The sequence below is a fragment of the Alligator mississippiensis genome, chromosome 4 (genome assembly GCF_030867095.1).
Source record: "Alligator mississippiensis isolate rAllMis1 chromosome 4, rAllMis1, whole genome shotgun sequence".
Lineage (NCBI taxonomy): Eukaryota > Metazoa > Chordata > Crocodylia > Alligatoridae > Alligator > Alligator mississippiensis.
Genome location: NC_081827.1, coordinates 69,857,313 through 69,883,871, shown reverse-complemented (window position 1 = coordinate 69,883,871; position 26,559 = coordinate 69,857,313). Strand labels below are relative to the sequence as shown.

General features: G+C 42.8%; 1 protein-coding gene across 9 annotated transcripts in view; it reads right to left on the bottom strand.

Annotated features, from left to right (window-relative positions):
• Nucleotides 1-20,034, bottom strand: part of FRS2 (fibroblast growth factor receptor substrate 2) — a 103,389-nt gene extending 83,355 nt beyond the window's left edge. For 7 of the 9 annotated variants that reach the window (XM_019493468.2, XM_019493473.2, XM_019493475.2 and 4 more), the window contains exons 1-2: nucleotides 19,900-20,034; nucleotides 18,471-18,624 (exon numbers count right to left, since the gene is read on the bottom strand). The gene's annotated coding sequence lies outside the window, so the exon portion shown is untranslated. The remainder of the gene's footprint in view (nucleotides 1-18,470; nucleotides 18,625-19,899) is intronic. The other 2 variants (XM_019493498.2, XM_019493508.2) reach the window with 1 other exon arrangement.
• Between the last annotated feature and the right edge of the window lie 6,525 nt (nucleotides 20,035-26,559).

Below are 26,559 nucleotides of genomic sequence, written 5' to 3'. Positions count from 1 at the left end.
GATAACCTGGAGAGGGTCCAGAGAAGGGCCACTCGTATGGTTAAGGGCTTGCAGACCAAGCCCTATGAGGAGAGACTGGGGCACCTGGACCTCTTCAGCCTCCGCAAGAGAAGGTTGCGAGGCGACCTTGTGGCTGCCTATAAGTTCATCATGGGGGCACAGAAGGGAATTGGTGAGGTTTTATTCACCAAGGCGCCCCCGGGGGTTACAAGAAATAATGGCCACAAGCTAGCAGAGAGCAGATTTAGATTGGACATTAGGAAGAACTTCTTCACAGTTAGAGTGGCCAGGGTCTGGAACGGGCTCCCAAGGGAGGTGGTGCTCTCCCCTACCCTGGGGGGTCTTCAAGAGGAGGTTAGATGAGCATCTAGCTGGGGTCATCTAGACCCAGCACTCTTTCCTGCTTATGCAGGGGGTCGGACTCGATGATCTATTGAGGTCCCTTCCGACCCTAACATCTATGAATCTATGAACATGGTTTTGTTGTGGGCAAGTCATATCTGACCAACCTTGTCTCCTTTTATGATCATGTAATGAACTGCTTAGATGTGGGAGATGCGGTTGACTTGGATTTTAAAAAGGCCTTTGATGTGGTCTCCCATGATGCTCTTATAGAAAAACTGGGGGATTGTGGGCTGGCAGAGTCCACAATCAGGTGGGGTGGGAACTGGCTACCAGATGCAGTTCAATAAGGATAGAGTGTGTGACAGGGGGCCTCCTGGGGCCCAACTCTGTGGCCCACCCGCCTGTCACTGTGACAGCAGGCCTACTCAGGGCTGAGCTCTTCGTGGCCCGCCCATCTGTCTCTGGGCAACCGCCCACTTATCTCGCCCGCCACGCCTTTGATGATAATTGATTCATATGTCGATGTCAATTAAGCAGGAGGCTGCCCATTGTAATGCCCCGATGCCAGGGGCGCTCTGCGGCTCCAACCTCCCCTAATACCGCAGCCCAAGACTCGCAGATGGCATCTCGCTGTTCTCCTAGTCACCGGCCCCACACTGGGCCCCAGAATCATCCTAACAGGACCCCTCTCTGATCCTTCCTATCAGGCGGCCACTCCGCCTTCATCCGGGCTACCTAGCCCCCCCGAAGCCTTGTTCCCCTCTCAGGTGTGGTTCCCCCGGAACCTTCGGCTACCTGGCCCTGGCCCACCTCAAGGCCAGTTGGGACCCCAGAACCCCGGCTCTTGGGTGTCCCTCACGGTGGGCCCCCGGCCCTTTTGACTACCATAGTCCTGGCCCCAGCTTGGGCCAGGCGAGGGTACTCTCCCCTTCGGGCTGGGTCTCTCTAGCCACTCACTCTGTCACTGGGCCTCACCATGCCACTACTCCCTGTCCTCCCAGGGACAACCGCAGCACCACGCCCATATCGCTCCCACTCTCGGGGTCCGCCCTCTCTGGGCCCCTCACAACACTGGCCCTCTGGGCCCTCCAACAAACACATGGGTAACCCACCTGGTGCTGGTGGGAGCTAGGGGTTAAGGCGCCCCGACCTGCCTTTCACCAGGGTGATCACTGGCCTGGCATTTCCTGGGGGCTCCTGCGCCACTGAGAGCCCCACCAGACCACCAACTCCCGGCAGGGTGCAGTTTCAGGTTATGCCCAGGACCAGGAGCCTCCTGCCAACCCCTTGCAGCTCCCCCTTACCTCCAGGTTGTTCACAGCAGCCCTATGGCCAGGCGATGTTGCTGCCTGACCTCCTGCAGCCAAATTGCCTTGTTTATATAAGCAGCCTAAGCCTCAAAATGGCTGCCCTAATCAGGCACCTGGAGGCTGCCAGCTCCAGGCCCTTAAAGTGGCACAGACATCCTGTGCTCTGCCACAGAGTGCTTCACCTGGGGAGAAGTAACCAGCGACATGACAATAGGTTAGGAAATGTCCTGGCCAGCACAATGGCTGAAAGGGACCTTGGAGTTACGGTTGATAACAGGATGAACATGAGCTGCCACTGCGACACTATAGTCAACAGAGATAATAGCATACAGGGATGCATTAGACAATGCATCGCCAGCAGGGTGGAGGAAGTCTACTCGGTGTTGGTGAGACCCCAGCTGGAATACTATGTCCAGTTTTGGGTGCTGCACTTCTAAAAAGACTTGGAGAATCTTGAAAGGGTCCAGAGAAGGGCCACAAGAAAGAGCAAGGACCTGGAGGACAAATCTTATTAGGAAAGACTAAGGCATCTGGGACTGTTCAGCCCAGGGAAGTGAAGACTGAGGCGGGACTTGGTGGCCATCTATAAGTATGCAAGGGATGAATATCAGGAGCTGGGAGAAAAACTGTTCACAAGGACACCCCAGGGGAAGACAAGGAGCAATGGCCATAAACTGGTAGAGGATAGTTTCAGGTTGGATGCAAGGAAGAACTTCTTTACAGTAAGGGTGACCAAAATCTGAAATAGACTTCTCAAGGAGGTGGTGCAGTCCCCAACCTTGGAAGTCTTCAGGAGGCAACTGGACAGACACCATGCCAGAATATCATTTGATCTCAGTGGTATTCCTGCCCAGAGCAGGGGGATTGGACTTGATCTTTTGAGGTCCCTTCCAGCTCTTAATTTCTATGATTCTATGATTCAAGGCATGTGGAGCCACTCTTCTGTGTGCCCTAGGACCAAGCTAGGGGGTGCTGTAAAAAAACCAAACCTCTGCTCTGGCAAGGCATGGAGATGGGCAGCACAGGGACACTTGCTGGTGAGGGCTCCCAAGAGCTCAGTATGGCAGGGGTTAGGCAAGAAAGCACCCACCCGGCTGCCTAAAATCAGCTGGGCCTGGGAAGGAAGGGGAGGTAATGGGGAAGACCTGTACCTACCTGTCTGGAGAGGGGGCGTGACATGTGGGCACAGTAAGGCACAGCACGACACAGTGCTGAGCACCCAGTGCAGCCATATCCTTAAGGTGCAGGTAGGGTGCAGCAGCAGCAGTTTACAGATGACTGGTCCCAGTGCCTCTGCCACTTCTCCCAGACCCACGGCTCCCCAGATACAGCACATGTGCAGCTTCCAGCCACTGGAAGGTTGTGCTGGGCCTAGATAGCTGCAAACTGCCTGTGCTGCACCCCACTCTGCAGGCTTGCTGTGCTCCCTAACTCAAAATACAATAAAAAGAAAGAAGAGTATCATTTTTCACAGCACACTAGCATGCCACTGCATACCCTTTGTGAATCACTGTACTAAGCAAAAGGAGATGCTCAATTTTGTAAAGCAAAGCACAAATCCAAGTATCAATAGGCAGAGAATGACAAATAACAAGAAACTATCAGAACTGAGACATGAATACTGGAGTCCTTAACTTAACTGCTAGCTAATTAACTAACATGCTTTTACTTGCTAGGCCTTAAACTCCACAAATGTTTGTACCAGGACATAAACAACTGTGACTGCTTTAGGCTGAACCCTAGGGTGAATCAGAAATGTTTATAATCTGGAAAAAATTCCAGTCTAGATAAATACTTTTTTTTTTTTTTTTTAATGACAGCCATGAACAATTCATATGAGAACACTATACAGTTAGTATCAGCACAGTCAAACCTTCACCAAGGCTTTACTTTTAGTTACAAACTTAAATATAGTTTAAAAAATTTAATGATTGAATATGCAGTTTCAAATGCATTGGGTACATCTACTTAATATACACCAAATTTACATTTAAAGCCAAACTATATAAAATCCTGCTCTACAGGACACATTTCAAGGGGCTTATGAGAACAAGACAACTTTGAAGCAGGAAGAGATAAATATTTATTAAGCAAGCATACTGACACTTATGACCTAAAGTTATAGCAAAAGAAAACGCATTCATTAGAGTTCAGATGATCCAAAGAAAACCCCAAGTCAAATAAAAATACCCCTATTTCTATATAATTTTTCATGTTTTAAGAACATCTTACAACTTTTTACTAATTCAAATCTTTCCTTCCAGGTTTCAGTCACAATGACAGATTTAGAATATGACAACCATAATAAATAAATAAATAAATAAATAAATAAATAAATAAAAGCATTTGAAGCAGGGGTTTATAAGCATCTGAAGCAGCTTGTTTTAATTCTGTGACAGTATTTCTATTATGACATGCAGGTGTGATACAGAACTGGGTGGTACCTTGGTCAAGACCCCACATCAGAAGGCAGAAGCCTAGGTGGCAGCACCAGCTGGCAGCAGGTCCAACAGCAACCCCATCTCATCCTGGGCCCTCCTATGAAGGTCTCAATGGAGGACACTTCTCTCACATACCACATGCCTTAAACACCAAGTGACCTGGGTGACCCTCCAGCTCCTGATGGGAGGGCTATAAAATCCCCTCACTTCCTGTAAAGCTCTGTCCCAGCAACAACATTGTTACGTTTTATGGTCTTGGTCTCCTCAACCTTGGCCAACTGCTGCCCTGACTGTGACCTTGTTCCTGACCCTTAGCTTGACACCCAGGCAACAGGATAGATATCTGGCTGTGACCTCGTCTACCTGCCTTCTGGTAAACCCCTGTCCCACTGTCCCAGGACCAACTAGATTTTTGGGGAAAAAAAAATCTTTAATTGCAAGCTTTCAGGCACAAGCACCCTTCTTCAGGCATAGGAGAAAAGATTGTAAAAGTTCTCCTGGGTAGAAATGAAAGTTTATATTTCATAGAAGAGTTGAAGGTATGATAAAGTCTCCTGTTTGGAACAGTTCATTATATATGCAGATTAGGCCCAGAGAAAAATTGGAATAGTTTGTTTACTTCAAAGTTGTTTGGTGGCAAGCAGGATGTAGTCATATTTCCTTCTGGTTATCGTGTTTCATATTTCTCCTATGCCTGATGAAGGGTGCTTGTGCCTGAAAGCTTGCAGTTAAAGAATTTTTTTTGCAAAAATCTAGTTGGTCTAATAAAAGATATCACCTCTACCATGAGTTCTGACTTCTTTACTAGTTTTTTATATAAAGTTCCTGTAAATAATAGTGTTGTTTACACACCACAAGCCTCATCAAGATGCTGCAGATTGTATGCATCTGCTCACTTGCTCTTAGCCAGTTCAAAGTGCTCAGGCTGTGAGAGGATTAAAACTAGGCTCTAACCTTTCTGTTTTCAAGACCACGGAGAAATGGCAGCCATGGATGACAGCTATGAGTCATAGCATCTGCTTGCTTCTATAACACCCCTGCTTCTATTTCAGCAAAAAAAAAAAAAAATAATAATAATAATAATTAATTTAAAAAAATATATATCAGCTTCCCTACTTCAGATACACACCACAATTTTGAAGGGCTGGGAGGAGGGGAAGAGATGTGTGGTATGTGAGTATATATATTTTCTACTCTCAAAAGCATAGCAAAAATATTACTTGAAATCATGGGGGGGGGGAGGGCAGGAGTCAGTCCAAATGCACCACTTGATCTATCTGCTGAATTAAAACAAACTTCAGTTTATTTCAAGTCTGTGTATTATCTTCATTTTTACCCAATCCCATATGTCAGGGGTGTCAAACATACCGGAAGTTCAAGACAGGGATGTAATGAGGCAGGGCTTGCCACAGAATTTGGGGTCTCTGGGCTCTAATGGACACAGCCATTGGCAACAGGGCTGTACAGCAGCAGGCAAGTGATGGCTGCACAGATACAGCCCCCACCCCTAGAACTGCTGCAGCTGCTGCTAGCCCTATAGATCCAGCTTGGAAGGAGCTCCCATAGTCTGGATCTAGTCCAGGACAAGAGAGTTTGCCATCCCTGCTATATGTCTATGCTTCAATCCCTGGTCCCACAATTCCTGGAATCAATAGTTAGGCACCTAAATAACTTCTGCATCTAGGTCCAACTGCAAAAAGGGTTCCATACCAACTTCAGAATCAGATGGCAAATGAAGACAAGCCAAAGCCACTCAGAATGACAAGGTCCTAGAAAGCAGTACAAAAATCATATTTTCTCAGGCTATCCATGCCTACACATCTCTTTTAGAGGTGCACCAATATATCAGTTGCTTAGGATTGGCACCAATAAAAGGGAAATGACATTATCAGCTTTCGACTTTTATTGGCCATTGTAGCCGATAATGCCTATCAATAATTATGCCTTTTGGCCAGGGCCCTGGACACCTGGGTTCCCTCTCCCCTGTGGGGCCAGGGCTCCTGGATGCCTAGCTTCCCTCGGGAACCAGCAGGTTTCCTCTTGCAGGAGGGGGGAAGCAGGACACAGGGGGCCCAGATGTGTCTGCGGCTGCACGCATGCACGTGGCCAGGAATACAGCCAAGCAGCACAGAAAGCAGCTGCTTGGATTCTCAAGCTTTACTGCAGAACACTGAGGAACACTAGGAACCTACTCTTTAAAGCACTAATGGCATTTATACACATGCTCTGCGAGTGGAGGGGGAAGCGCTTTAATTAGAGCAGCTCAGAGCTGCTCTAATTAAAGCACCCCCCACTCCCAAAGCATCACAGGTATCACCATCCCTAGGTTGAAAAATGGTGGCGCTATTTTAGTGTGGGTACACCATTACACATGAACCTGGAGTCTGCTGGAGTGCAGTAATTACCATGCTCCAGCCGACTCAATGAATCAAGTCAGCTCTGATGTGCTGTAATTACAGTGCATCAGAGCAGCCTCCCTAAGATTTGCAAATGGTTTGTCAACAAGAGCACTTGGCTTTAAGCAGCATGAAATATAGTAGAGCCTGGATTTTTTTGTATGGTTAGGTTCCTCAGTCCTCTGCAGAGATAAGGGTTTGCAAACTAGTCAGGGGTCACGAACAGCCACAGAAAGCAGCTGTACAGGACCAGATGAGGTGGGCCAGCTGTCTGCTGCACCCTTTACTTCAAAGGTGCCTTTCTCTAATCAGCTGTACAGGACCACTGATGAGCTGCTGCAGCTGAATGGAGAGGTGGGTCCCTTTGAAGTACAAGCTGCAACCAACAGCTGAGAGACCTGTCCTTACTTCGGCAACCTCCTGCAAATTAAGTGAGTTACAAGCCACCTGGTAGCATGAATGCTCTAGGTTCTAGAGTTTCAAGAACCTCCTGGTGTGGAAGACATCAACAAGAAAGAAAACAGGAGAGTTGGCAACACTGAAACATAGAAAGAAGAGCCACCAGGTCTTTCCAATTTAAAAAAAAAATACCCACACTAATTCAGTTGCGCCCTAAAACCAGTTTAAAGATGAGCGATTTAGTATTAGCTTTAACTACAAAACTGGATAATTTTATACAGCAAAATAGATTGCCAATGACAACCTGTATTGTTTATAAACACTGGGTATATACTCTGGTGAAAGCAGCATTTCAAAGAGGCCATGCACATGTTGCCAATCACTGTATGTAACCCCAAATTACATATAGCTATAAAAAGCCTTCTTCCCCTCCCACAAAACCCCAAATCCGTAGTGACACATTACCATGCTATACACAAACATTCTTTCCTCAGGTTTGAATGCTTTTAACTAGGGAAGGGGAAATCTTAGATTTGGAATAGACACCCATGAGGTCTCTATACCAGGCATGTGCACTTTACCATGGCAGCTTAAAGTAGGCAAGTAACCAATCCACAGGTACTCTATAAGCCAGTGGTTCTCAAAAAAAAGTTGAGTCAAGGCACTCCTCTGAAACCATTTTTTTTTAATTTGGCAGCATTCCCAGTTGAGGACCAGTACTGTACTGCCTCAATTTATCTCAGTGTTTCTCAACCAGCGTGCTCCCTAGCAAAACGAGTGCTGTCATGCACTTCTGCCTGTATTAGGGTTATCTAATAAACCCAGAGAGGGAAGAAGCAAAGGTGTAAGAAATGAGTTTTGTGCCCTGGACAAAGCTCCCACATGCCCCAGGACTGGGGAGGAGTAGGGGTAAGGACAGCCTTAACTTTGGCTGGGGGGTTAACAGGGCCACTCTAGTAGTCTGGCTTCTCCAGCTGGACAGTGCCTAGGAATGCAGCTGGTAGTACAACCTGTCCAACCCCACTGCTCATCCACGAAACAGATGGACATAGGACAGCCCCACTGGCCCAACATGCCTGTTTTCAGGAGAAAAGAGCATGTGGGGTTGGCCCCATAAGGGCTGTGGAAAGAGCATGGGCTCCAGCTGCAGCTGCTTCTTCCCCGTCTGGCTCTGCACAAGGAACATGGGGCAGTGACCATCTGCCTGCATCACCTCTGGAAGCGTCTTTCTTACATCATTCCATTTGAGCACCACTGGTAAAAACAGAGACAGACAATGAGATCCTTGAACACCAGTAGGGCAAAAATCATATTGGGTTGACTTAAAAGGATTAATATTTGCATTTTTGTAAAAAAAAACAAAAAACTTCAAAGATAATCTAAGTATGGTCTGCTCATTGTACAGAGGCATAGATGCATATTATTTAAGTTACAGGAAGTTTTAAAAAGTTCTCAAACTGAGATTGCAACACCATTGTGACAGGCGCTATTCCAACTAAGCAACAGACAGTCCCCAGTCTGAAGGGGTGCTTGTACATGCCACGGGGAGTTAATTTGGTTTAGTTCTCCCTAAATTGAAACAGTGGGTTTTTAAAAACCCACTGTTTCAATTTAGGGAGAACTAAACCGAACTAAACTGTTACAGTTTCCCATGAAATCCTCTGTTAAGTTGGAGAGTACTGGTCTAGACCAGGCTACAGTGAGGTGGGTTGGGAACTGGCTCAGCAGCTGATCCCAACGAATCGTAATTGATGGGGTGACCTCATCCTGGAAGGCCATCTCCAGTGATGCACCCCAGGGGTCAGTGCTCTTTAACATCTTTATTAATGACCTGGATGAGGGAGTGAAAAGTGCAATGATTAAGTTTGCAGATGATACTAAGCTGTGGGGACAAGCGGGCACATCAGAGAACAGGTCAAGAATTCAGGAAGACCTGGACAGGCTGGTCCTACAGGCTGAACAAAACCATATGAGGTTCAACAGGGACAAATGCCGGGTCCTTCATCTGGGTAGGAAGAACCCTCACCGTATCTATACAATGGGTGGTAGTCCACTGGCTGGAACTGCACACAAAAGGGACCTAGGGATATCAGTGGACCAGAGGATGAATATGAGCCACCAATGTGACAAAGTTACCAACAGAGCAAACAGAACTCTAGCGTGCACCAGCAGATGTGTCACCAAAAGATCCAGAGAGATGCTCCTCCCCCTCTATTCAGCGTTGGTGAGGCCACAGCTGGAGTATTGTGTCCAGTTCTGGGCACCACACTTCAAGGATGTGGACAAGCTTGAAAGAGTGCAGAGAAGGGCCAACCACATGATCAAGGAGGAGGAAGGAGGAAGAAGAAGTCAGTCTCCTCATTGCTTTTTTTTTTTTTTTTCTTCAGGTCGAGGCTGCATGCCTGCACAGGTGTGCTGGTGGTAGAAGACAGCAGGGAGGGTACACCGGGTGCTGGAAGCCCACCAAGCCCCAAGCACATTGGCTTCCAGCGCCCTGTTGCACTTTGTTAGGTAGCAAACTAAAATACCTCAGAGGTGTTTTATCATACTACGTTACAAAGTAATTTAAAGCAGAATACGCCGCTGAGCGTGCAAACAGCAACACCATTAAAGCAGTGCAAAAGGGCATTTAAGCCGCTTTAACGGTCAATTTTGTGGCGTGTACAAAGTCCTAATGTACAAATTGAGGGTTGGAGCAGGGGGAGGTATCAAATATAACATTAATGTCAGAAAGAAAAAGTCTGGGTATTGTGTACAATGGCAAGGACGACGAAGGAAGGAAGACAAGAGAAGCAGGGCTTTGAAAGCAATGACAAAGAGATTGAATTTGCAGCATTAGTCAGAGAGAAGATAAACTTAAGAGCTGTAATCTGTATAGGCTTTGGAAATATGGACGTTTAAAAGGCCAGGGAAGGCATGTTTATAGTAGTCAAGATGGCAGATTAAGATCACCTGAGAGTTTCAACTGTTAAAAAAGAAAAGGCATAGTTTTGGAAGTGTTTAGGAGAAAGCAAGAGCATGGTACCTAGATCTGGGAGAAGAAAAGACTGAATGACAGGGAGGACAGCATCAATATCAGCAGGGATTGAGAATAGTGAAGGAAAAAGTCAGGTTTCTTATGGTAGATGTCTCCAGCTTTGATCATATTAAGTTTAAGATGACAAGAAATATAAAAGGAAATACAAGCCAAGACGGTAGGTGCAAGCTTTGTGACAGAATGCACTTACAAAATGAGAGTAGAGTGTCTACGATCCATAGATATCCTAGCATTTGGGGAACAGAGGATCAAAGAAGATAGGCACAGTCAGCAACTGCACAGACCCTGAAGGGAATAACAGCTCAATGAGAGATGGGAAGAAATGCAAACACAAGGGAGGACAGGAACAAAATTCAGAACAATCCTGATAGATCAAAAAGCTGGGCTAGAGCCAGCAGGAACAAGTTCAATAATGAAAAATGCAAGGTGCTACACCTTGGGAAGAAAAAAAAAAAAAAATCAAGAATGCAAATGTAAATTGGGGGACAACTGGCTGGATGGCAGCACTATGAAGAACGATCTAAGAGTCTTGGAGGATCCTAGACTCAATGCATGCCTGCAGTATGACGCAGGTGCAAAAAAGGTGTATCCAGTTTCAACAGTAGCATTAGATACAAGACCTGGGATAAGACAGTGCCTCTTTATTCAGCACTGATCAGGTCTCACCTAGAGTAGTGTGTGCAGTTTTGGGTTTCACAGTTAAAAAAAAAAGGCCCAGAGAAATCAATGGGTCCAGAGGCAGACAACAAAAGTGATAAAGGGCTTGGAAAGGAAGCCATGAAGACAGCTTGAAAAAAAACAGGCCTTGGAAGGCCTTGAAAGAAATAGGCCTCAAGTGCATTTTAACTGTTGCACTAATAACAAGACAACAAGTCCACCCTCATAACCTCTGCTTTACCTGTGGTAGGTTAGGGTGTTCTTAATGTTTTTGGACAATACACCTTGTGGTTGTACAACAAGGTTGACTGTGTAATTTTAGGAACAGGTTAGACAAAGACTTGTATGGGACAGTTTGGATAAGAAAGATCCTGCTTCAGGCAGGGATTGGATCATATGACCTCTGGGAGGTCCTTTTGAGACCTACTTTTCTAGGACTAGGACAGCTAGTTCATGAAGTGGTAAGAGTGGGGCAGGTGGTTCCTGGGCTCTATACTTTCACAATTTTCAATCAAATGAAGCTCTAGACTCTACAGCTGCAACACTTGATGACTGAACTGTTCTGTGTGTTAAGTGAACTGTACAACTGGTTTCCCAGTTACATTTTTTGTACAATTTTAGAGCAGGAGCATATTTTATGTAAGCTTAAAAAATATAATAAAACAACATGCCCAAAGCAATATTTGAATTTTAAATAGTCTATCACATATTAAAGCTTCATTCCTTTTTGAGTTTTTCTATTTGGTTGAAAAGGTCAAACACCGCGTGATACCAAATAAAACTCAAGAGGATTTTCAATATTTTTAAACAATGCTTATATTTAGATTTTGGAAAATTTTTTTTTTTAAAGACTCATTCACAAGTAATGTATTTTTAATAAATATAACAGATTGTCTCCAAAAATGTCAGTAAAATATTAACATACTTCCCTGAAGTAGCAGTCCTCCCTGTGTTTGCTTGGTATCTTAGTTTGCCTTTGGTTTCAAAACTCAGGGCTTGCCAAGAACTATTCCTTTCAAAACCTCAGGAATTCCATTACTAGTTTTAAGCTAAATTAAAGGAAAATAGAAGCATTCAACACATGGCAGAAGTATGCACAAAGTGTTTGTTGATATTCATAAATAGACTGAAAAATTTAGACATGTCTGAAGGACAACTGCTGCATAGTCAGCTCTGTTTTGCTCTGCTATGCAACTAAATAAAGAGCTATTGCCGTCATTTCAAGAAAGCTCAGCATAAGATACACTTGTATCAGACTGAAATATAGCAGACAGTAGATCATTCTTTCTTCATTTGAAACAGTTTATACATAAAACCAGAGTTTTTATTTCTCTGAAGAATAGTGGGAGTGTTCCTTTTAAATATACTACTTCAATGTCTCCATGTGAGGCAAATATTTCACTGTTATCCTAAAAACATAACAAGCCCTGTCAAATCTAACATTCAAGATTTCTTCTAGAACTCCCATTCCATCCCATAACAGTACTAAAATGAAGCAATGCCGTATAAGAATACTTGAAAAGGTTAATTTAAGGCCAATTTACTTGAAATAATATTTGTAGCTGTAAGATCACATGAGATAAGAAAAATAAGACTGTGGAATGATGTAGCATTTTGTTGACCACAACCACAGCAATCAGCAAATTTATCAATATAGGTAACAATTTTAGAGTTCCAGCTCCAAAGACAGGATTAAAAAACAGCCGTTGCAAACTATAATATTCAAGCTACCAGCATGCCAGGATAGAAGGTCTATTTTCTCCATGAAAGAGAGGCAGGAAATTACAGCAACTTTTCACTATTGAGCCAGAACACAGTAATGGATCAGTGGTTTACACTAACCGTCATCCACTGCACGAATGACTGCAGTAGCATCTTAGTTTTGCCAGTACCAATATCACTACAAAGAAAAGCCAAAGGGAAGGAGCAAAGGAAAAAAAGGTCTTCTCTTAGGACTAAAAGTGGGATGACCAAATCCTTCTTGAATTTAAAAAGCAGTCCAAAAAACTCACAATTTTACAGATATGCCAACTACCCCACAGTATTTTTATGGGTATAGGTATTTCAGGCAAGTAGTCCTAAAGTACCTTGTCTGCCTAGTTCTAAAGCACATATTTTCCTGAATATAAATGTCACTTGAAGTCAAATATATTCACAAGAAAAAAAAAAAATGGAATGCATAAAAAGATTTATATAACTGAACACAACCTTAAAAATAAAGATTACATCCAACAAATGCAGAATATTTCTTGTTTGGTTTAAAATATGGCTTAAAGGAAAAGGAAAGTTAAATATAAATCAAGGTTCCACCATATTTTTACTTTTCTCACTGTTCAAAAATAAAGGGAGTCTAACATGACTTCCACACAAAAAATTACACCAGATATCCCTACATAAGATAGCACACTGCCACTACTGGGGCAAGAGGAAGGGGAAATAACTGCAACTTTCAGACCTTTACCTTTTTTTTTTTTTTTTTTAAACCAAAATCTGATCAAAATTCAAAGTCAGTCCTTTAAGAAAACTGTTAGTAAGACAGAAACGCCTTGAAATACCACCCCCATTTTACATGCATGATAAATCAATGGAACCTTATACAAGCAATGCCACAAAGTCAATAACACATGGGAAAAGCAATTAAGTACCAGTTCTCTTCTCCCACCGCTAAATCGTATCTGCAGATTCAAAAATAACTTGAGTAGTGATCAAATAAGCTTTGATGATAATAGGTGTTAAGTCCAAGGGAGAAAGGCAGCCACTGGACACAATATGGGAGCATCACTGTGTTCTCAGTATGCAGGCACAGTATTTTCAACACCAAACATGCAAGACTAACATCATGAGTGGAAGCTACATAAGGTCTATAGCTTTTTTAAAAATCCTACAGTTTAAATCCATTTTGCTTGTATTTTCAAGCATTCATCTGCAGCCATGAGGAATAGAAACTTTTTAAAATGAAAACTCAAGGTTTTAGGGTATTTGTGTGATTCTAGTAGCTGGGGCTTTAAACTTAGATGGCAACACAGCATGCAGGTTTAAAATTGCCTCTTAAGTAGTTATGCTTTTTGCCACCCAGATGGAGATAATGAAGTGCAAAGGCAGGCAAAACAGTATTCTAGTGAACGCATCACTGATCCAAGTAGATAAAGAAAGACTTGGACACAGATTACTACAGGAAAAGAGTCTTTTTAAAAAAGGAGAGAAAAAAAATAAATCCCCTTAAAATATTTATATAGTGGAAGAGTTCACAGCTACTGCACTGCAACTGCTCCACAACCAGAGTAATTATGCTATTTCTGACCATAGTTTTGGGGAAAAGATTTCACCAAAACATACGCTAAAGAGTGAAGGTGCTATTTAGCCATACACAAGATAAAACCTTTTAAAATACTTTAAGAAATGTACAACTGAGATATCAAGTCATACTTTTAGAATGAACTTAAGGCTTTCCAGTCAGATTTTGAAAAAAAACTGTATTTAAGCAGATAATCAGTAACCACTCTCTCCAGGTAGTTTAAAGGAACATGATTTTAAGCCTCAGTTTTCAATGTCAAGATGATCAGTCTTACTACTAATAGTAATTTTTTTACTGTTATTAGAATCTTACAGTTTCCTTGGTAGGGGCACCAGTTAAGTGGTTTCTGACTCCTTCAATTTTAACTGAAGTCCTGAAATACTGAAATAAGAGTTAATGTTAGAAGAATCTAATTTGACTTATGAATAATCACTGCCAAAATACAGCCCATGTTAGTGTGTTTATGCATTTGTTATAATTTTCTACGTATTTACATTAAACAGGTCAAGTGTACTTCTGCTGAAGCCTGCCAGTAATTTGAAGCAATAGGGTTGACTGCTGAAATTCTCCAAGCAGAAGGCAGGGTAGATCTGCACCTTGTAGACAAACTAAATCAGAGGTGCGTGGCATAAGTTTTACATATGTGCATTCAAGATATTTGCCCCTTTTAACAATATCACCAAGAGCTTCTCAACTAACCAATTAAAGGAGGACTGTCAAACCATGGCCCAGGGGCTGTATATACTGCACTTAACTCATTTGTTTCCCATGTTCAGGCTACATAGAATCTTAGCCTCCTCTCTCTCTTTAAATAAACTTTTAGCCCTAATGGTTGCCAAAAAAAAAAGCTTGCAAATATGAACTGAGCTAAAGCACTGCAATGACAGTTGCCCAAGTCTGTAGACAGCTGCAAACAGTGACTAAATGTAAACTCCCCTGCACCCTATTAATCTCATTGGGGTCTCAGCTCTTAAATCCAATGATGACCCTTCTGTGTCATTAACTATTTTAGAGCTGCTTATTTTCTCATACCAAATGGAAAAACTTACAGCAAAGTAAGAACTGGGAGATGCTTCAGGGAAGGAAATGGGAAGATTGAGAGAAAGAAGATCAAAAAACAAAACTAATGGTAGCCTTAAAGGGGAGTATGTTTTCCCATTAACTATGGTAGAACAAAATAAGGATAATAATACTTAAGTTTCTAGATAAAGACCAAATTCTTCCCTCAAGCGCCTCGTAAGGCTCCTAGTGACAGTGGAAGATTGGCATGGATTAAAGAGAATACCAAGTTTTATGCTTATACCCCACACTCCATGAACTATAATTTAAAATGGAATTCAGCCCTCTGCCAAATAAACCCGGCACTCCTGGATTAGAGATGATATTGAGTATTCTCAATTTAAGCTTGCCAAAAAAGTTTACCAAAATATAACAGAGTGCTAATTCATGAATTTAGTAAATTTTAACAAAGGTTGTTTTATTTTGTTTGTTTGTTTGAAGTGCAAATGCTGTCCTAATCTTCCTGCAAATCTTACCATAGTTTTAACTCTGTTTGAGCAGGGACACCGAAAAAACAAAACAAAACAAAAAAGAACCTCCAAAAAACCCCAACATAATGGTCTTCATTCAATTTCATTATTTAAATTGAATAAGATGAGAGTTTCAGTACCTAAGTGAATTAATGCAGTTTCTTAACTGACAAGGTTCTTTGGGTGAATCTGATATCTTTTATTAGACCAACTTAAATAGATGGAAAAAAAATTCTTAGCAAGCTTTCAGGTTTAAAAACCCTTTTTTAAGGCTTTTTAAACCCAAAAGCTAGCTAAGAATTTTTTTTCCAACTATTTAAGTTGGTCTAATAAAAGATATCAGATTCACCCAAAGAATCTTGTCTGCCTATGCCCTTAGACCAACATGGCTACAACCTACACCCCTGTTCCTTAACTGAGACTTCCTAGTCACAGCTCAGACTGACAGATTTTCCCATGTGCCAGAGTGCCTACCCAAGGCCTACACGCAAGCAGTGCTTAACCTATGGCCGTCCCAAAGAGACTAGATCAAGCCCATGGCACAGGGGATGAGCAGCAAGTAGTTCAGTCCCAGGAGTCCCCTTCTCTGCCCTATACTGTGCCTCTGGTCCCATCCTCAGCCCACCCTCTGTGCTTTCTCCCTTCCCCTACTGCAGATACTGCTTATTCTCTCCCTCTTCCTCTAGGAAAGTGTTGTTTACCAGATGTAAGCTCTCTTTCTCTCCCCATTCCCCGCTCCCTTCCTTCCCTCTCCCTTTGACCTCCACACTGGGAGCTACCTCCTCCTACTGGAGGGGCCTGGTCCACCACACTAAAAGATTGATCACCACTGCTATACTTAATTTAATCCCCACATCAACCCTAAATGAGGGTCTTATGAGGGATGTAAGCAGTACGGTATAAAGTTAGTCAGCCAGGAGTGAACTTCATCCATGACCTATGCTAAAAATGGTACTGTTTAAAACACCTACAGGATACAATCCAATGCCCACTGAGGTCAATAAAGACACACTGATTTCAATGAGTTCTGGATCAAACTTAGAATGTGGATGTCAGTGCACTCAAAATAACTGAGTCACTATAAAATCTTAGAGAGTGCTAAATAAAAGTACAGTGTATTATATAGTAAAAGACCATGTTTTTCACAATTACTAGCCTCATAATTTCCAGAATGTTAGACTTAGTAGGGAATACTATCCACAGCTTGCTAAATGAAAATTGACAACAGTCCACAGAACAGTTAAGAATTTATCGCATCAGTTCAGGTAGACAAGAAGTTTACCTATCCAATGTCCAAAATCCTGTACATGCGTGTACACTTGTGCGTGTGTGCACAGTTGAACTTTAAACTTGAGTCGCTTCATTGATTTCACTAGAACTAAGCCGTGTAAAGTTAAGCACGTTTACAAGAAAAATAGATTTTAAACATTTTTTTTCTGGTCAAGTATTATTAGCAAGCTAATCTTGTCTGAACCTAGTTCTAGAGTTTGTATCAATGACTGCAAAGTGGCAAACAAGAATGAATAGCAGAGCACCTATTTGCACATAACTGAATGTAAGGTAAAACAGGCTAGAGCTATTTAAAGGCTGCTTAACAAATGGACTAGAATAGAATCTGGTTATTGAAAATACTTTTAGACATAACTACACACGCACAAATCATTTTTGAGAAAATGTTGAGAATTTGCTCTTTGTCCAATGCATCTGCCACTTAAGAACTAACATCTATTTTCACTGAGCTCTGAACTTAGTTTTAGTCTTAACTTAGTAAAGGTCATCTCTAGGCACAGCTACTACCCAACAGAATCATTCTAACTTTTATTTGGTTAATTAGCCTTGCTACTCACAGCCAGTGTATTTTATCCACATTTCTTTTATACGATTGATTTCCAGGTAGAACTGACCTAACATTTCTTTCCACCAAGCTAAGCTGAAATTCACAGTCTTGAAGACCATTTGTGGAGAAGTCCCATAAAACAGCAGCAGTTCAAAACAACAAAAATGACCATTTTGTGTACAAAGCTAAACAACATTTATAAAATAAATTCTCCCCTTTATAACACTACCATGGTTTGTTACATGAGTGAGAGATACATACATTGCTATGCAATATTTAAACAATAAGTTTGGAATCTATGCACATCTTTTTTAGAACTATTTTCCATATTATCAGAATCTAGGATTTTTTCAACACATTATAGAATTACTACACTTGAAGAGGCTGCATAGAAAAGATTACAGTCTTTGGTGGATACAAAGAATGGTCAAAATTTAAATTAAGACGCTGAACTGGAAAGAAAGCAAAATCATGGAAGGAAAAATTAAACATATGAATATGGTTACTGGAATACTGTTTTAATAAGCACTTCCAACACATTTTTGACACAGAAGCACATGTTAATCAGGGGGCAATAATCAAATGAAAGGCAAATGAGAAAGGGACTGAATTTAGAGTTTGATGGGTAATTGCTACCAATATAACATGCATTTCCTTTTTAAAAAAGGAGAGAGAAAAGAGTGTTTTCAGTGCAGTGGAAACTGAGGAATATGTATATGGGACTCCACTTCTAGCTAACTTCAGTACTGATATTGGGCACTTTCTGGAACTGAACCTATACATCTTAATAGCAAAACATTTTAATGCACCACGGAACCATACAAAAACCCATATAGCTTTTCCCCTTCTAGAAACTAGACTGCTCAGCTACTAAATTGCATCCAGAAGAATATTAGTGTAAAGAAACTGCCAATATCAAAGCAGCTTGAAATCGACAACTATTCAGGAAAAAAGTGCATGCTTTCTCTTTCATAAATTCACAATGCATCCACACCTTGAATACTGTACCCAGTTTTGGTCTCCACACCTCAAAAAGGGCACAAGAACCAGAGAAGATCCAAAGAAAGACAATACACATGATTAGCAGTCAGGTGGGGTTTCCATAAGAGAAGACATTAAACAGACTAGGCCTATTAAGTTTAGAAGAGAGATGCTTGAGGGAGGACATCAGGGTTTACCAAAATACTAAATGGCAAAGAGAAAGTAGAGAGATTTATTACTCACCCTCTCACAAGACAAGAACTAGGAGGGTCACAAAATGAAACGAGTAGGTAATAAGTTTCAAATGAACAAAAGGAAGCTCTGTTTCATACAGCATGCCATTGAAGCGTGGAATTCACTGCCATGAGATGTTGCGCAAGTTGACAGCTTAGCCAGACTAAAAAAGAGAGAGGATAAACTCTTGGAGGAAACAGTCATCAGTAGCTACTGAGCATGGGAGTCAGGGGTGCAGCCTCTGAATCAGAACTTCCTAGCCCAGCATTTCTCAGCCCATGGGTCAGGACACAAAAGTGGGTCACAAGAATATATGAAAGGGTCAAGAAGAAACTTTAAAAATGGATCAATAATGGATTCGCCTTTAAAGGAGAAAAACATGGGAAACCGTGGCTTTTCCCTTGCAAGCTGGCAGAGCTCCAGCCTGCAAGGGGCTGCTTGGGCCCCCCTGCCCCACACAATGAGGAACTGGGGTCTGGGGGCAGTGGATCAGGAGTGACAAGCACTGGGTTGGGACTAGCCATCAATGTTTACAAATGGGTCCTGGTACAAAAAAGGTTGAGAACCCCTGCCCTAGACCTTAATGCTAGAGGCTGCAAGTGAGAGAGAAACAGTGGGGAAGGAAAAAACCCTGGTCATACCCAGTTTGGTCTGTCAGCATGCACTCTCTGCCACTATGCAACTGGGAAGAAAGGGGGCCAGTTCCTGCCTGAAGCCCAGTGTGACACAAGAGACCAACCAAAAAGGACCTACAGCTTGACCCAGTCAATAGACATCACTTCTCCTGAAGCCTGTCCAGCAGAATAAGAAAGCATTTGAAGAGCACATTCAAAAAGAAGTTGCTAGGGAAAAAATAAAAAGGAATAAAAAAAGTCGCCCAAAAAGAGCTGGTCAGCAGCACAGAGCACCACAGAGGCCAGGCTGATGCCAAGCCTGACTCGTCCTACCTCCTTCCCCACCGCTAAGCACGATGTTGCACTGTGACTAATCACTCAGGCGCCTCACAGGCGCTCCCTGGTCACTGCCACCTGCGGACAAGCCGTGCGAGCACCGCAGCCGCGGGGGGACCTGCAGCACCACTCCCCCAGGACCCTTCAGCCCCAGGGCACCCGCCGCCAAGCGGGTCTGGGGAACCTCCGGGACAGCATCAAGGGGAGGGCGGGACACCAGGACCCTCCCGGCCTCCGTGTGCGCAGACAGGGCGAGGGGGCCCGCTCCTGCCCCTCCAGGCTCCCGGCTCGAGCTGAGCCGGCAGCAAACGCTCCCCAGACCGGGGCTTCTGCTCTCGCCCGTCGCCTCCCGCCAACCGCCCTGGCCGGCTCCGCTCCCGTCGCCCTGCGCGGGCTGCGGCCGCCGGCGCCTCACGGGTGGGGGGCACAGGGGGAGCCCCGGCCCCAGGAGACTGCGAGCCTGCGCACGGGGCCCTCCCGGCACTCACCTCCGCCATGAGCCCGGGCCTGGCCGCGGGGCCGGGCCGGGCTCCGAGTGCCGCCGCCGCTACCAACAGCAACTCCCAACAGCGGCACCAACAGGGCCTCGCTCTGGGCCGGACTCTGCCCGAACTACTTCCGAGGCACCCCCACAACTACTTCCGGGGGCAGCGGGAAAGGGCCAGGGCGGGGAGACACGGCCAAGGGGCCCGAAGCGGCCGGCGCGGGAACAGCCAATAGGAAGGGAGAGCGACTGGGGGGGGGGTGGTGGCTGCCATGACAACCGCGTATGCAAATCGTTCAGTGAGCGCGTTCAGTGACTGGCTGTTCTTTTGCATGGAGTTGGAGCGCGGGGCAGGCACTGCCCGTGCGACCCGGTGCTGCGGGGCAGAGGGGAGCTGTCGAGGGCCTCGGTGCCGGACGGCGTGCCCGCCCGCCCAGGGACACGGAGCTGGCTCTCGCTGCTTCGGCACGCGGATAGGGCACCAGTAGTATCGGTTCTGCGGGCCGAAGTGGTGGCGCCTGGGGCTGGATTGGCCAGCCGCCTTCCACAGCTCCTAAGCCTGCAGAAATAAGTCTAGGCAGCTGCATCAGAGGCCGCGGGGAAGCCAAGGCCATGTCTGGGGCAACCTGGCAAAAGCTGCAGCTGGTTTTACCCAACATGGAGAGAGCAGGGGGGGTGGGTCTCAGGGCCTTTCTCCTTGGCTGACATCCCGCTGTCATTTTAGGCGGTGCTCTGCTATTTCAGCCCCCCCGCCCCCAGTTTCTCACATGATTTCTTATAAAAAGGGAGGTGACAACACTGGCACTAAAAGGAGAAGTGTAAAGAGGTTTGGAAAACTGCAAGAAAGATACAGGGAAGTAGCACACAGCTGCCTCTGGTCCTCATCACAGCATGACCTTTGGGACCTTCCTGCTTTTAAAAAAGTTTAGGACCATGTCTTTCTTGCTTCCTTTCTGTAGGACTGTCCTGTGGTTCTTCAGGTACTGTCTTGTCAGCGTGCTTGTTAACAGGCGAGATGGGTCACTGTCCTCAGGAGTTTGAAATCTAGAACTGCTTATAAGTGTTTGTGAAATTACCTCTTTTGATCCAGTCAGTCAATATTTGGGAACCTGTGGGATGGGTGTTTCCACAAGGAGGAAAAACTGATGGTGGAGTTGTGTATTTTTTGGATGCAGTTCCATATACTTGCAAAAGAATGCGTGCCGTGCCCCAGGACACAAAAGGAATCAAACTTGCCGTAGTTCCTTTGCATCCCATACTGCCCAAAAAGCTCACCTTCATCCTCCTCTCAGGCTGTACTACAATTGCTTCTCTCTTATTCTCTGCCTGACTTTTTTGCTTCCTCCTCTATCTTCTTCAGGTTGCTGACATGCATCTCCACCACACACTACCAAGCCTCTTACACTTTCACTCAGCAACTCGATTCTGCCCGCTTCAATGAAACTTGTTAATGCTCTGAGTTTGGGTCAGTGGTTCCCTCCGTTGCAGCTGTCATACTTTAGAAAGTAGCTCAAGTGTTTCTTGCAAGATGGCTGTCTCACCTGGCTGCTTCAACAAGTTATTCCCCTGCTTTCTACATAACTATCCCACAGCCAGTCACAGAGGTTACAGTTTACCAAGAGAATTAGGCAGATAAGGTTCTTTGGGTGAATCTGATACCTTTTTATTAGACCAGCTTAACTATTTAAGTTGGTCTAATAAAACATAGATTCACCCAAAGAACCTTGCCTGCCTATGTCCTTAGACCAGCACGGCTACAACCTACACCCCTGTATCAAGAGAATTTGCATTCCTGCAAATTAAGGGAAGAGAGGAAACACATATCTTTCAAAGCACACTCATGCTTTATGCAGCCTTTTCATTGCTCTATTAAGGGCAATGTTTGTGATTCGTCTACTAAAAAAGCCAGCAAATTAAGATACCCTTATTATCGTGCTTGTGCCCATGTCAGCATATGGCTGTGAAATCATGGCACTGCAATCTGTCTAACCCCTTGCAAGTTGTCTCTTAGGATTCCTCAAGGGTTGTTGCAGGGGTGAATGGTCTGCTTTGCTAACAGATTATCTCCAGTACAAACAGTGGTGACCACCTTCTATAGATTTACCACTCCAGAGTTCCTTTCAAGCGATACAATAATTTCTTCCAAGATGAACTTAAACTAAAGTAAAAAGCCACCACCATCTCAAGTTCTTTTTGTTTTTGTGGTAATAATGTCCCTGACTTGTAACCACTGGCATCCGTGTCCATTCTGAAGAGGGTTTTGAAAAATGGGTAGGCTAAAATAGGAGCAAGCCATTTTCAACTCCAAAACAGCTAAATCTCACTTTGCTGGCCCCTAAATGGTTTCCCTCTCTCACCCAAGCTATGCGATGGTTTTCCAGTATTGGCAAACCTACAAATTAATCTTGTATAATAGGAGAAGAGAAGTCTACACATCTGAGTGCCTGGGGAGTTGGCTGGTACAGCACAGCTCCAATTTACCTTTTTGTCAGTAGAAATTGCCCCTCCGCCCCTCAGCGATCCCCACCCCTCCACCCACACCAATTATAAACAATGCACATTTTCTTTGGGTTCAGTTTCAAACTGGAAACTGATCATAAACCATCATTTCCCATTTTAAAGGTGTCAGAATGCTTCATTTGGAGGCTTGCCTGCCTCTTACATCTTTCAGCATAATCTAATATACCCACTGCACACCAATGGTTTACAACTCATTGGCTTTGCCTGAACCATATTTGTAAAGGCAATTTCCACCAACTAAATTCATTGAATGTGTTTCCCGACATTTAAGGCAATAGTGTAGCATAAGAACCAGTACAGAATAGAATAAAATAGAATTTATTTCAGTTATAGCTGTAATAAAATCAAGTCAAGTATTAGCACATCCACTGTGTCTGCTAACCACATTTTGCCCCTTTTTAAATAGGTGTACACTTCTCAACTGTAGTCTCCATTTGAGATGAATTAGATCAAATCCTGAGCTACTTATTTCTTCACAATTTTAGTACAGTATATTTGAGACAATATCCACAACCCCCACACAGCATGCCACAAATCCTATAACACATTTTATAACCAGATTCCCGTTATTGTAGTCTAACTGCCCAGATCTTTAAAAAAATCCTATTGGGGCTGATCTTTATACCTCTAAACATTGTGCTTTCATAATTGGGATTGGGTGAGAGGCTTTCACTAGGAAATTCTGACTCTGTCTTGGGGAGCATTATACATATACTTCACCCATCAGTTCCAATAATGTTTCCTCTCATCTTTTGTCTAGCAATGTGTTCCATTCTTCTTGCAATTGTACTGGCTGTATGTGAACATGTGTACTTGTGGTACCTTTGCTTTAAGGTCACACTGGAAAATTTTCTCGCCAAATGTATGCATAACTTTCTTTTAATTTGGCTTTGACCAGGTTGCCTGTTCATTTCCTTGATGAGCCTATAGAAATATAGATGACAAGTGAAATGCTAAGACTAATTACTCCAAGTTGCTATATGAATTAGCATTTAATTGTCTGTACAGAAGCAAATATACAGAAATGCTTAGAGACAGTGTGCTTCCTAATATGCTTTTATAATGGATTACAGAAGATAACTGACAGTAGGAGTCAGAGCTATTAATCAAACATTTGTTATTGAATACATATGGCATCCATTTTTTAATTCCTTCAGAGAGACATTTATATGATACCCCTAATTTCTTTAACCATAATGTGTAGGAATTGAGAATAGGGTGATTTTGCTAATAACCAAGATGAAAGGTCTGCAAGTGGAATTTATGAACTGCCTACCAATTTAATGTTTGAAAATCCTAAACCCTTAAAGAGAACTCCATAGAACTGAAATTAATAAAAGTTAATATCCTTTATACACATGGACCCAGTCATGAATGGTTAAAGTTAGTGAGAGTTTTGCTATTTATTAGAAAAAACATACAAACTACTGCAGTATGGATAAGACACCATTCTATAAAAAAGAGAGTTTAAGAAGAACACTTCTTTTTTATATAATTGCTTTCTCCAGTTGTAATAAACATGCATTTTATATTATTAAATACAAAAGGCAAACCTTTCTAAAGACATGAGAGTATTGTATGTTAACAGTTTTTGAGGAGCTTCTCACCATTTATTTGAACAGTGAAGGATGAAATAGATGTTTTAAAGTCAATGAAAATATTTCCAAAACATAATACAATTAAGTCTGGTTTATCATGAACAATAATTATATGTTACTCACAAAGATTTTTCCACTCAACAGTAGAACTTATGATAAAACCAAATTTTAAGTTCCCTATCCCTTTAATATAATTACATGCTGAGTAGAAATTTCTGTTTTCAGAGGCTCTTATATCAGCAGAAATAATTTCATGTTGAGCAGTACTGAAAATAGCAAAGGGCAATTCTTTTTGACACAAAAACATTCTCTTCCAGCGATATTAATTCCCTCATTCCAAAAATAAAGTATGTGGTTAAAACTCAAACCACGATTATTAGAAGTTGTGTTGAATTTTCCAGAAACATTAAAACAATGCTGGATATTTCCAACTCAGTTTGAAAAAAAATATATATAAAATTTGGTAACTATTCATTTAACTAATGCCCTGATTCTTTAAACAGCCTTGCATGCTTGAGTGATCCATCTACAGTGATCATGTGTTGATATATTCATGAGCTTCAAAGGAAAAGAAAACATGTACATTTTTATGGGGAAACAGCAATGATTTTTTCTAATGCAAAGATTCATTCACAGGCTTAGCAGTATTCTATGAACTAAAACATGTGCATAGGTCTACAAATTACGGTCCAAAGCTTTAAAACAAACCTTTTATTTTTTAATGTAAAGACTTTCACAATTTGAACCAACATTAGCTTATGTTCTATACAGAAGAAATTGCCCGTAGTTTGTAAATGATTTGCCAGTAATAATATAACATCCAAAAAACCAGCTACCTTCAGCAGTGCTTACTTCCATCTTTTTTCCACCGTCTTTCAATGTTCCAATTAACTGACAGATACATTAGACACCTGACTTTTCAGAAGCAACCTGACAGTGAATCTCACCCTCAAGAAATAATTGTTGGTGGAAAAGCTGTTTGTGTTTCTTGTTTTAACTTCTAGTTTGTTTTAGCTATTTTTTCTAGGCAGTACAAAAATGTAGTGTGTTCTTTTTCAGACGGCTGATAATGTTGGATTGAGGTGTCTGAGCTTCTAAATTTCACCCTCCCACTGCATCTTAATCTTGACCTGCCATGTCCCCATCCTGAGGCTTTTATAGTAAGGGATTGCCATTGTGTAGTGGGTTTTGTCATGGAGATTAGACTTGGCAGACAAAATATTTTAGAAAGTAGCCAATCCTGTAGTCAAGAAACCAGGTTTTATAAGAATACCCTACTGAAAACAGGAATGCAAAAACTCTAGAGCTCTTGGTTCAGAGATGATACCTTTTATTAGACCAACTAAGAAATCGCAAAAGAATATTTTTTTTGCAATTTCTTAGCTGGTCTAATAAAAGGTATCATCTCTGAACCAAGAGCTCTAGAGTTTTGCATTTCTTTTTATCTCAGATCAACACAGCTACCAAATACAACTACTGAAAACAGACACTTGAGGTGGTTCTGATGGATCAGTCTCAAAACCTGGGAGTGGCATAGCCCTTTACATGGCAACTTGGCCCTAGAATAAATGGCAAGTAACTATTAGCAGAGATTGTCAGAGGAAAAAGTGTTATCTCAGATACTTTACAAGTAAAGTGGGACAATGGGCTTGTACATCTGTATGTTCCCAGGGGAAAAGGTTTTGTCTCTGGAGAAACTTAATGTCTGTTTTTAGGACCCTGGTCTTTCAAGATACTAGTTGAGTGTACACCCAGTATAGCACCTCCTTTCAGAAAGATTAAGAGTGACGCTATGAGAGCACAGATATTTGGCACAGACTTAAAATCAGTCAGGTCATCAAGCTCAGTATAAAGAGAGTAGTTATGTAGACCAATTTTAGTCATTCATTGTTTATGGTTTATCATTCAAGATGTAAAGGAGAAAAATGAAGAATGCATTGCCTTCCTCTCTTCACAGGCAGGCGGGACAACAGGCAATCATATTCCCTACGTTTGAGTGGGGATTGGGCCATCCTGCAAATGAGGTGGCTGGGGTGTAGGGGCCAAAATTCCTTCCTTCACAATCCCCACAGGCTTGTATATCAAGTCAGATTCCCTGGCAGAACAGCTTCTATTCAAGACTGCAGCCTGTGAACTAGGGAGCTGAGACGGTTTGTGTCTTCTGTGTGTGACTATCTAAATTGCACATTTAGAAGTATTGTACCTTTGAAGGACCAAGATAATACTCCCTCTCCCCCCACAATCAGAGCTAATTGCCATTCAAACCCTGTGTGCGAACGCCGTCTCTCCCATGCCCCTATTTTGATGGGAGTCTAAACCCAGGGGAATAATCAGACCCAGGATGAATCTGAAGTCTGTTTTTAATCACAGTGAAAAAGATATGAAGTTCCCAGACTTGTAAAAATTTATGCGCATGTTTATCTTCATGCATTTATGTTGCACTTTAGCACAAACATACCCAAGTCGTCTTTAAACTAGGTAGCTTTTATCCTGGTAACAGTCTAGCCGTGACAACATGTAGCTCAGGGGAGGCTGCCAAAACCCAT